The 13,362-nt window shown below is 33.5% G+C and overlaps 1 protein-coding gene across 11 annotated transcripts in view; it reads left to right on the forward strand.

The window, feature by feature from the left end:
* IKZF2 (IKAROS family zinc finger 2) overlaps window positions 1-13,362 on the forward strand; it is a 153,849-nt gene that overhangs the window by 75,865 nt on the left and 64,622 nt on the right. The window lies entirely within an intron of this gene.

Consider the following 13,362-nt stretch of genomic DNA (forward strand, 5'->3'; position numbering starts at 1 on the left):
TATAAACAAGTGACACATTAATACACTTATTTGTTCACTATTATCATATTCATTTGGTGTTAGAATTCTGTAAATGGAGAATTAAGTCACTAGAAAATCCTTAAAATAAGCCTTCTCTATACCAGATTCAGTGAATCTCATGTATGTAAGATGGATATTTATATAATTATTAAGCAGCTTGCATAAAGATATTACACAGTCCTTTTGGTAAATTTGTACCTTTGTGTAAAAATCTTTTATTTTGAGGAAACCAAAATTTTCCTTGAAATGATTTATATATTAGTTGTATGTCTTCTGATTCACTAAGTTCATATACTTTTATTTCTTTTTTTCTTTTTTTTTTTTTTTGGAGATGGAGTCTGGCTTTGTTGCCCAGGCTGGAGTGCAATGGCGCGATCTCCGCTGGTGGCAAGCTCCGCCTCCTGGGTTCACACCCTTCTTCTGCCTCAGCCTCCCGAGTAGCTGGACTTTTATTTCTTAATAGTGAACTGTAGAATTTGGATGTAGAATTTGGAAGTTGGACATCTCTCAAGTTTCTTTTAATTTAAAATATCATAATTTATCCTAAACAATTGAAGATAAATAATTATTCCATGGTATTAAGTATAGGGAAATGACAATATCTCGTTTATTCCCTTTTCTATATTAAAAATTTAATTCCAAAAATATTATAATAACCAGCAGTTAATATATGAATTTAACTTTGGAGTTAAAAAGCACTTCACGTACATATTTCATTTAATTTAAATCAATAAAGTACAAATGCTGAAGATAGATCAATAGATGTTATATCAGTATAACTGTATTGCAAACCACCATGTTTAATTTTTGTGTTAGGATTCTATGCCTACTATACATTATTTGTGTTTAAATAGTTCTGTGTCTTATTCTTCTCTTGTTTATATTACGTATTTAGGAATTTTGTGTTTATTATTTTAGAAAATGAGATTATATAGTAGTTTTGTTTCAGTGTTTTAGAATAAATGGAATTTCTATAAAAATAATTTTCTATTTTTTTTTTGTAGTGGAAGACAAGGCGATGGTGCATATGACTTCATCCCTAGGAAAATTATTAGTTTTGTAATGGGGTTTCATGAAGTTTACTTCCCTTCACTTTTTTCCCTGCCTGTTTAAAAAAAAATCCAGTTTAGTTTAAATGATGTGTAGGAAAGCATTGGGAAAACGTTATTTTTTTTTTCACAAATCGTGATTTAAAAACATAGTCATTAGTGTGTCTGTGTGTTTTAAATTTGTATATGAATTTCTGTGATGCCTGATCTGCTCTGCTCTTTGCTGTGTGCCATTAACCTAAATTTGGTAAAGTGTGGTGGTGGTGTATTCTTAGTATTAGCTTATGATTATTTTATGAGTTCTTTGATAATATTATTCCCAGGCAGAGAAAAATCAAAAATCTTCTTTCCATATTCTTTAGTTTGAATGTCAGTGCTTGAATAATATCAAGATAGAGGTCACATGAAAATATTTTATCTTCATTTCTCACCCAAACGAGGATGGTTAAAATATACTGGGTGTGTTTAATATAAACTACTTAATGGTTATGTCAGTATATATCAATTAATGAAAAATTAATCAAATGTTTCCTTTGAGGATGCTAGTTTCATTAAAAGCAAACTTCTATGTGACATCAGAAAATTAATACTTGTATTCAGATTCTCAAATGAGAGTTGATAAATAATATTTATTTAGGTGACATTTGGAGCAAACTGTCACTTTAAAAAAATAAACTTCTACTAATGACATTATGACAACAACCACATTGGGGGAACTCAAATATAGGTTAAGATATATATTTTTTCTACTGAGTATAACTTGAAAGTACTTGGAATTTGTATTTATTTCTTGGTTCATTTTAAATATTATGGCAAAAACCACAGTTACTTTGGCATCAACCTAATATTTCAGCTGATACCCTAATTTTAAGTATTGCAATGGCCAATTTGCTAATGAACATAAACACATACAGCATGTGCCAATAGATTGTTTCTCTAAAGCAGGGATTAGCTTTTAGAAAACTTTTCCCAGTGAGATTTACTATTTCATATTTAATGTTAATAAATGGGAATGGGACATGTGTTGAAATAATGTTAAGGCCATATTAAACCAGCAGAACAGAACAGAACTTTAACTGAACAAAATAAGGTAGTATAGACTTCAGCATTTCTCTTTTGTTGAGACTGTCTCAGTATCTGTATAGTGTATAGCTAAGGAACAGTTTGAAAGCCACTTTAGAATTCTTCTAGAAAAGTACACACATAGTTAAAATCTGAAATAACTGGAAGTTAGTTTTAAGAAAACAAACCGCCTTTTCAGGATCCATGCTTGTCTGTCTAGCCTGAATAATTTGGGCTTACATTTGATAACCATTTAAATACAATTGTAATAAATTCATCATCATATTAATAAGGCTTGATGAATCAAATTTTTATAGAATGTTTAAGAGAAGGTTTTTTCCTAAATGAAATAATTGCAGAACATTTGGCATTCTATTACTCTAGCAAAACTTGGCAAAGACCAAAGTACAGAACAGAATCTAGATTCTTAGTGAAATTTGAATCACAGCTTCTATGTGGTAATGCAATGTCAGTCTTCTAAAAAATATGTGTGTAAGCATAATCCATTGATTGGATTTAAGAGTTTTGTTAGGCTTTTGTTATTCTGACTAGTGTTCCATCTGGATTCTGGATTTTAATATTTGACGTAAATATATACAGTCATGTGCATGCCTGATAACTTTTCAATGATAGACCACATATACAACATATACAGCGGTGATGCCATAATATTATAAATAGGGTATTTTTAAGGTACATTTTCTGTGTATATATAGATACCATTGGGTTACAATTGCCTACATATTCAGTAGAGTAACATGCTGTGCAGCTTTGTAGCTTAGGAACAACAGGCAATATATACCATACAGCCTAGGTATGAAGTAGGCTATCCTATCTAGATTTGTGATGTACACTTGATAGTGTTCACAGCTAAGGACACATTTCTCAGAACACATTCCTGTAGTTAGGTGATAGTTGATTTTATATAATAGTTAGAAACATGTCAGAATAATATATTTTCCTTGACTTAGTTTTATACGGGGTTAAAAAGTAAAGGGCAAAATACTGCTACTCTGTTTATGTTTTTAGAGATGGATGTGTCTCTTCAAAGTTTTTCTTTTCACTCTTTTTCATTTGTATGATATTTAAATCAATACTCTGGATATTTGCAACAAAATAATGAATATCGTCACTTTTCTCAGTTTGAGAGGATAGTAAAATACATTCAAGGGACCAGGGAAATGTGATTATAGGAGCTGGGCCACATAGGTACAAGTTTCTGGATCCCAGCGATGGTGAAATTGAAATTTATCTTTTTCTACTTCTGGATTTTGCTTTAGAGATAATTCTTCACATCATTCTGAATTTTTAAAATTTAGGTTATTTAGGGACGTGGAGGTTGCAGTGAGCCATGATTGCACCACTGCACTCCAGCCCTGGTGACAGAGCAAGACTCCATCTCAAAAAAAAAACAAAAATTACGTTATTTATAAGTTTTTATGGACTTCTGATTCGTTAGAAGATAACATGGCTTTCACTTCCCTGATTTTCATTTTATATATTTAATATATGCTTTACATTTTGGAAAGGTGAAGTGTACATTGACTTTTCTGTTGTTTTTCTTGTAGTGTTACATCTCTCAAAGGTGTAACATGCTATCAAGCATTTGAATAACTCTGTCATACTCTAAAACATTTTTATATTTATGAAACATAGATCATGTCAATAATGGATTACTATCATTTGTTTAATATTTTCCTGGCAGCGTTTTCTGTTTAATTTTTATATACTTCTTCTGTGGTAAATATGGAGTTAGTTTATTTCTGGTTACTTATTGGGAAACTGAGACACTAACATTCACCTCCACTCTTACTCACCGAACTCCGTTACTAACCAGCAGTAGAATCTAGGAATCTTACTTCTAGTTCAGTGATTGGTTTATTGTATCTCAGTTCCTAGTACCAGATTAACTATATTAGCTCCTTGTATTAACTTTTATTTGTGATGTTTTTCAAGGAGTGGAAAAACAGTCTTCATTTTCCACTTCCCCCAAATCACGAAGAATATGGACTTATGACATATTAAGTAGACCTTAAGGTTTTTAAGTAAAATATTTACATCTATTCCTGTAAACCTTCTGCCTTCTTGCATCTGAGACAATACTGTACTTGTACTGGATAAGTATTCTGTCTGAATATTTACTGAATTTATGCATTATTAAATGAATGAAAAAAGGAAACATTGATTGACCATCATTTGAGAGTATTGAAGAAGCTTAAGCAGAATAAAATTTATAAAACAGCATAAATTCAGTCTCTAACTGAATGGGTTTCAGTGCCTTAGGTTTCGTGTTCATGTGTCATTTTCGTTGAATGTTTATTTCTTCTTCTAGGCCATACTTAATTTTTATTGAGTTGCTGTGTTTAACAGTTTTCAGCAAAAGCTTAAAATAAAAACACTAGAAAAATATAAAGTTTAATGTACCTAATATGCAAGGCTTGATAAGATGCCCTATAAATGGGGAAACAAATAAATATGGTCCTTTCTCTTAACAGACTTACTTTCAAGAGTGCTGAAATTCACTAAGGCTTATAAAAGTTTGTAACTAAAGTCAGTATGTAGAAAGGTATCTTTGCCTTGTCTATCTTTGAATGAGCTGCTTGGTGACGTTATTCCACTACATGGATCAATACCCAGTGAGCGATAATGATAATAAAATCTGCAGATTGTAGACTGTCTACTGCATTATTCCTTACTATTGTATAACACTGTGTATTTTCAGCGAGTTTTACTCAATATATTTGCTGATAACAAAGTGAGTTTTTAAAGAAAAGAATTAGCTGACTAGTAACATTTAGGGAGATCATCAGTTGAAACAGAAAAAAAAAAAAGGAAAGGAATCTGAAAACTAATCTTTTTTTTGACCAACTAGTGACAGAAATTTCTGAGTTACTCCTTTCTTATATTTCATCGTTAGCTGGTTTGATTGGGAAAAGAAAAGAGATTTTAATTTTACCCCTGTCATGCTGGGCGAGAATTCGCTGTTTCAAAACAGAACTGACAAGTGAATTTCATTAAGACTGATAATATGACAACATAGTGAAAGCTTGCAACTGTTATCAGCATGTAGAAATTTTAACCAAGCTATTATTTTTGACCAATGTTCTATTACTTGTCATAGCAATCTTGTATCTAATGATGGCGAATATAATGGATTGAAGAGGTTTCCTTTTAAGTTTTCATTCAAAAATTGTGTGTGTGTATGTGCACGTTTCATTTTAATATTTTTAGGTTTTGCTTGCATTGTAGGGCTACCTCCATAGTGAAAAAAGATAATTATATAATTTTGTTTATATTTTTGGTAGAAACAGCCTAGGAAGTATTAGTGAGAACTACCAGTTGATACTGACGTGTATTTTCAACAGTAAATATTCTGCTTTCTTATAAAGGGATATATGGTAGGGCTCCAAGTCCGTAGTTGAGGAATTTAAGTAAATTGCTGTGAGCCTTTCTTCTTCCCAATTCTGTGCCTTTAAATACTTCTCCTTCAACACAGACAGATACTTGAAGTGGGATTGTGATCTCTTCTTGTTTCCACCTAATATAAACAGAATACGAAGTTAGGACTATGGCTTGATTGTTACTGCATCTTTAGTGCTTAGTAGTGTGTCTGGTACGAAAGTCTTACCCCATAAATATTTGTTGAGTGAAGGAATGAACACTCACATTTTATCACCTTGAAACTGGGCATAAAAGCCCAGATAAACTCACTTGTTACATTTAATTCCTTTTCTCTGCAGATTCTTTGCATTTTTCTATTTATTTTGTTGCATTTCACTTATTTGCATATTACTTAGTAAATGAGCTTGTGTTTTTAAATGTTGTATATTTTTATTCCGTAATATTCAGATATCAGTTACTAATAAATATTTGTTCGTATAGTATCTAGTAAAATACAAATGGCCCCATTAATGGAAAAAGACTTTGAATTCCCATATTTGTGGAAGCGTTTTCCCCCAACTTGGTTTCTTTTGTAGCCAGTGATATACATTATGAGGGTATTTGGCTGGTTCAGACACATAGTATTATTCAACATTGTGATGTGGTCCTGATCCTCAGCTTCCTTTTGTATAAAATGAAGCTAATACTTACTGGAAAGATTTGTTTGGTAATTAAATGGCTAATGTTGAAGGACGCCCAACTAAATACACCTTCACTAAATGTTAGTACTTTTCCCTCTCTGTTCATTTGTTCCTTCCATTGCTTCCAATTTCACAAAACTAGCCACAGAATAATAAATTCCTGTGGCCCCATTGGCCCTGGATTTTAACCTTTAAGGGCCTTAAACCTTTCTTTTCCAGCAGTATTATTTTGAGAGACCTGGACACCATCGTTGACTCTCCTGTCTCTTCCTTTTAGTTCCTCTCAAACACTGTATTTTGCACTGAGACCGTGCTCCCATGTGGCATTCTGTACTGTCCTTGTCTGAGAACTGCTTACCTTGTTAGGTTTGTCTGTATCCCCAACCAGACTATAAGCCTGTCTTGTCTAGTCCTATAGATCCAATATTTAGCAGTGTCTAGTGTGTATACTGTACTCTATAAATTGGTATTTGATAAATGGATTTGCTTATTTGTTTTTCTGTTATTATGGGAAAGTGATGATGGGAAGAGGGTATCCTAAAAATCAGTGAATTCTCTGATCCTGGAATACAATCCATTGACTTCCCAAGTCCACACTCTTTATATATTAGATGTAAGTAGTAACAGGAGTTTTAATATGTAAAGGAAGAAGCTAAGTTTTCTGTCTGTAAAAGCTATTCTTCAGGATTCTATTCCTTAATTTAATTTTGTTATGTAGTTAAAGATAATGCCATTTACTTACTTGATCTCTTTCTTAATAATGGACGTCTCTTTCCCATAACTAAGCATAGTTAAAATATATCCTGTGTTTTCCATATTATTTGAAAAACCATCAGGATTTTACTGTATTCATATGAACCTTGTAAATTGATAATTCTTGTGTCAGCTGGAAGTTTAAAGCTTCCTGAGTTTAAGGAAGTTAGTTCAAATTTCTGAAAGGTATTTTTTTTCCTCTGAGTGTAAAAGTCAAACCAGACATTTGAATATAAATTTAATCTCAAAATTCATGAAAATAATGGAGTATGCTAGGTGTTTATTGTTAAAAATATTGCACAATTAAAGGCAGGCTACCTTGCCACTAGGTAAATTAGTCATGCAATAGGTTTAATCTACTTAGAAATAGCACTATGAGGAAGAAAATAAAATTAATTCAACTGATAGTGTTAGATCATGGAAAGAAAAGACAAAAACAGCCTACTCTTGCCAAAAATATATTGCTAACTTTGTCCAGGTTGCAGCTTTTGTGTTTCATTTAGGTTTCAGCTTGTCCCAGGAGGTGTTGCTATACTGTGAAGGTGTTAGGTAGTGTAGTAATGGAACGGGAGATAAAATGGAAGGCACATAAAATGTCTTATCATTTGGACCTTCCTGGAGAAACATAGCTTGAATTTCTGAGTGGTCAGCTTGACATTTTAAAGCAGTGAGAAGTTGTGTCATTATTTCTAGAATACTACAGTAGTTAGAGGAAAAAGATTTAAAGTTCATTGCGGTAATTGCTGACAGCTTCCATGGAATGAGAGGTGCTTTTAGTAAGCATATGCTGCCTTGAACAAAGGCAACCTGCTAGGAACTTGAAAGAAGACAGTAGCGGGCTTTAGAAGATGAGAGTGACAAAAAGGTAGATTTGGGCATTCTTGTGCTCCTGAGATAATTGCATTCATTTTAAAGTGGAAGAAGATTAAAATAACTTTTAATGGTTATTCATATGTTTATAGCCTTTAAGAAAAGAAAGACTTTAGGCTTATAAAACTAATACCTTACATAATTTCAGTAACAAAGAGTACAAAACTTGGTGGCTAGCTTGTCACAGGGATCAAGGTAGCTGGTGTCACTAGGCTTGGCACAATCCATGTGAAGTGCTGAGGTGATCCCTACTGTAACAGCATTCCCCTCCAAAACCTGCAATTTGCCTCTTAGTCCCAGATGGGGAGGAAACTCCCAAACAGCCGCAAGCCATACATAATGGCAGGGTTCACATCCTGACGGGGACAAAGTAGAAAAAAAGAAAAATTCAGAAGAGTCTTTATAACATTATTTGAGTCAAGGACTTTATGCTTTTTGTGAAGGTTGTAGCACTTCTTTTTTCTTTTTTAAGTTTTGAGTATGTTGTGTGTGTGTGTGTGTGTGTGTCTTTTTTCTCCCTCCTGGATGCTAGCCAACATTCAACTGAAGGAAACACATGGGGATGGCACATTTATCACATTGCACTATCTTTTGCTTAAGTAGCTAACATTTATTGCTTAATAAAGAACATCCTGCACACATACCAACTAGGTTTCCAGTATATTACTATGCATATGTATAAATGTACATTCACATTTAAGCATGCTCTTACCTGTGACCCTCAGAAACACCTGAACACGTAAAATTAGGCACGCCCAGAGGTTTCAAATATATGATCTAAAAGGTAGATCTTTACCTGAGATTTTGTATAAATAAATTTATACTATTATAATAGTGACCAATAACTATTACCAATTACACAGATTGTTATTTATGTAAAAAAGAGTAGTCTGGTTGTATTCTGTAATCATAGATAGATACCATAAATTGAAGGGACCTTAAGATCCTTAACCTCAGGCAGGTAGGCTTTTAAGCATTTTACCTGCACAAATTGGGAGCATTACCTTTATTTCACAGAAAAGGAAGCTAAGCCTCTTAGAACATAACTTGTACAATTCCAGGTGACATAGATGTGATCTTCAGTGCTAAATCACCAGTTAATAGAAGAAATAAAACCCAGTTTGTATAAATTTTGATCTACTTACCTGACCAGAAAACATCAAGTATTCTAAAAGAAGAAGTATTTTTTAAATGAATAAGGAACTCTCTTACATCTGATTAATGTAATATCATACATACACAAGTGTTAAAAGAAAGCCATATATATGCCCTTTAACTATACCTTATATGTCTGTCTACTTTGCTTTCTATGGTGCATAGTCATCACTTTAATATGTTTCACATACTTTAGTTATGAGCTTTAGAAAGCTGTTTAAATGGTGATTTAGAAATGGGGACAGATAACTCATTGAATAATCAAGACTTCAGTCCACAAATACAAGGATGGCATGCTTAAAGTAACTAGTTACAATGAGAAGTTATCTTTTTGAATCAGTGATCTTATGAGAATATTTCATGATTATTTATGCTCTATATTTTGCACTCAGGTTTTATAGTAGCTGAATATTCTGGCATGGTGGTGTGGGGCTTATGAATCCTTGTATTGCTCATTAAATATTTTACAGTGCATAGTTGCCTATATATATAAAAAGACAGACACATATATCTATATGCATACCTTTCACTAGTGCCATAAAAGCAGGGAATATATCTGTCTTGTTCACTACTGCCTCATGGTGCCTGGTACAGAGCAGGTGCTCAGTGAGTAATTTTGAATGATTTCTTAAGAGTTCTTCATACTTGGTTGTCCTATTAATAAGTTAACAGCATTTGTCTTTTGAAATTACTGCCATTCAAATATTAATTCTCTTGCACTTTCCTCAATTTTAAATGCTCTGTGGTTTTAGAATATGTTCTATTGTATATTATCCATTGAGTGTATCCACTCCAGAAAAAATGGTGTCATTCACAACCAACATGTACTCATGCCTTTTTCCTCTCTTCATGCGTGCCCCTATCTTGAGTGCCATCTAGTTCTTCTTTTATATAAGTCATATCCAACTTACTAGTACTATTTTACATGCCATTTCCTTCATAAAGCCTTCTGCATCTTCCCTGTACTTCCATGTAGTTATGTTTGTTTGATGTTGATACTTATGAAATGCTTTCACATAGATATATTAATGAGAAGCAAGTAGTTCCAAGTGTATTGTTTATACAATTTTATTTAATACTCAGGACAACCCTAGGAGGCAGCTGTTGTCATTATTTTGATTTTATAGATGAGAAAATTGAAACTTAGGTTTCCTAAGGTCATGTGACTTATAAATGAAAGAACCTGGCCTTAAACTCCAGGGTGCTGGACCTAGAGCCCTTGTTCTTTAAACACAGGGCTATGTTGCTTGCTTTAAGTGATTGCATGCTTTTCCAGTCTTCACAGTTTTAATGTAGAGGATATTATCTTCACTTTATACAGTAGGAAGCAGGGAGCTAGCAAGTGGCTTCCTAACACTTATATATGTAAGCATTTAAACATAGATGTTATAATCTGGTATTTCCATGATTTAAATACTTCACAGGATGCTTTGTAAATGTTTTTGCCTTTAATTATATACATTCTGTAATCCTACTTAAAATGTTCATTCATTCATTAGGAGTCAGAAACTAGGTATGAGCATTGTCAAGAACAACAACAAAAAAAAAACTGCTGCTGCTACATTGTGGAAAATAAGTATCTGGCACTGATCTGTCAAAAATTGCTTTAATTCCCCTTAATCACCGCAAGTTTTCTCTTTCTCACTACTTGATAGATCTTATTGGTTATTAATTTCTAACTGACCAATCCTGCATCTCAGGGCCAAATGCAGACTCCGTTTATTTGACTCAGACCAGTAGTACGGTGTTTATGGAAGAACAGCAGGGAAAGAACTTTTGTAGCCTTGATCTCAATGTGTATGACCCAAGGATGTTTAAACCTGGGGTATGGAAAGCTGTTGGCTTCCCCTGTTACTTCACTTCAGAGACCCAGTAAAGCTGCTGAAGTGTGTTGCACTGCTTTGACTCCTCCCTCTGTGCCGTTGCCCAGTAATAGAAACCCTGCTCCCTTCCTTATCTCTTTCTGTTGAGCCGCCGGCAGCCTTGCCTTCTGACCTCGTTTAAGCGTCCTTAGTGACCTCTGGGAATCCTTGTGGGTCCCTTTGGGAACATACCCACTCAGCTGGATTTTACAGTAATGATTTTACTTCTTACAGAAGTTAGGTTAAGAATTTTGTACTCCTCTTATTAAAAAGATAATTTCACAATGTAATTTGCTTCACAAGCCTCCCACAGTTATGTTAAGCAGATGGTTGCCAAACACCAGTTCAGAGTAGATTGCTCTTATATGAAATAAAATCCATGCTCAGGAAATTTGGCAGTATAAGCTGGTCTTCTTCCAAAACAGGCTTACTCAGACAAATTTCTCTTTACCTCAAACTGGCAATCTACTACACCTGTATTCCACTGTGGAGTAAAAAGCATATCAGATTGTATACACTGATTCAAAGGTATCATTCTTTAACATATTGACATCTGTTTTTTTTCTTTACTAACTACTACTAGCTACTTTGCTTTTGGCGTCATAGGGAAATAGCAAGAATTTGGTCATCAGTTCTGAGTTCCAGTCACAGCTCTGACTCTGAATATTTGTATGAATTGAATATGTTACTTCACTGATTTTGAGCTTCAGTTTCCTCATTTGTAAAATGAGGATAAGATTACATACTTCATAGAGTGGCTATTTTGATTAATTCAGTTGATATATATAATGTACCTAAATTCTTTCCTGTCATTAATGGTTCTTTAATTAATGTTATGTTGATATTGATGATTTGTATTTAAAACAAATCTGTATTGTTACATTTATTCATCATATGGGTTTGATTTATGTGAGGTCTTCATAATTTAAAAAGAGAAATATTATACGTAAATCAGCAGCACTGGTTTAACAAATACATATTGGGTGCTTTGTATATGTAAGGATAGAATGATTTTACAGCTATGAATAAAAGCAGTATTTCCTCTCAAGGACCTTACACTATAGGCAGTGTAGAGGTAAGGCAAATGTTCTGATGAAATCACTGTAATGTAAGGTGAAGTAAGTTTCACAGGAGAAGAACTTTTTTGCTCAGAAAACACTCATGAAAAAAGGTAGCAGATAAGTGATCCTTTAATGATGTGCTAATTTTTATTGAAATAGGGGAAGTATCCCAGAAAATAAAAGCAGGTGTTTGGGAAAAAAAAAAAACAAACAAACCAGTAAGTAGAGATGTATAAATGTGTTTCTGGAAAACTGAGGACAATGGTTTGACTGGAAAAGGTATGAGTAACTAAAAGACTCATAGGACATATGGCTGAAGGATATGATGGGACTACACTTTGGATGTTCTTAAATTCCACACCAATACCTTAAATTCCACACCAATATTTAATGTGTAGGCAGTAGGCAGTTCTTGAAGACATTTAGAAGAGTAATATGAACTCTGCAATAGGAAGATTAATCTAACAATTGAATATAGATGAATTGGGGGAGAAGAGTGTGGCAAAAGTTTGAAGGAAAGAGACCTGTTAGACAGTTTTCGATATTGTTCCAGGTAAGAGGTCATGGGGATCTTAAAGTAGTTGTATTGCCCAAGAAGATGCAAAAACAGTTGGATGTGCAAGACACAGAAAATATTGAACCTTTAGGACTTGGCAAATGAAATCATTCTTTGAAAGGATGGATAAAGGGGATAGACTGCTGTTTGGCTGAGGCATTTCTATTTAAAGTAGGTTTATTTTCTCTGCATTGTATAGTTCTCATGAACTAGTTGTCTGCCAAAAAATAGAAACTCCATCCGTGGGCCACAATGGTTCTACTGTGCTAGCTAATAAAGGTGTGTGTTTTGATGATGTGCGTGCTATACAAGGTTTCATGCGTTGTGGAGGATCATCAGGAAGTTAGATATTTTGCCCTCCATTCTTTTACATTTTTTTTCCATGAAAGCAGGGAGGAAACTTTTTGGTCTTTATTTTGTTGCCAAGATCTGTTTAAATGTAAATAAAATTCTACATTACCAACTCACAGGTATGATTTATCTTTATATCAATAATTGACACAAGACTGTCAAAACATGACCACAAAGGAAATCCTGAAATGCTATCCTTCATAAACTATTGGTTTAGAGATTAAAATTGATAATATTGACTTACTGCTCAGACTGCTGCCTTGACCTACCACCGATAAGTCATAGCAGGACAAGGAGTATAGAAATTAATGTTAAAAAATAGAGAGGAGGAGGAAAAGATTGAATATTGACAGATTCTTCAGCAACTAGGTGTACTTCATGGACATACCCTTGACAACACTAAAGCAAATTTTAAAATTATGAGGTAGTTGTTTTGAGTGAGACATGCATCCCAGTTTTGATAGAAAGTCATAATTCAATAGTTTGGTTTATGGAAACTTAACATTTCTTTATCTGACCATTCTGGACTTAAGTTTCTGG

This window comes from Hylobates moloch, unplaced genomic scaffold (genome assembly GCF_009828535.3).
Source record: "Hylobates moloch isolate HMO894 unplaced genomic scaffold, HMol_V3 SCAFFOLD_1, whole genome shotgun sequence".
NCBI classification, from domain to species: Eukaryota; Metazoa; Chordata; class Mammalia; order Primates; family Hylobatidae; genus Hylobates; species Hylobates moloch.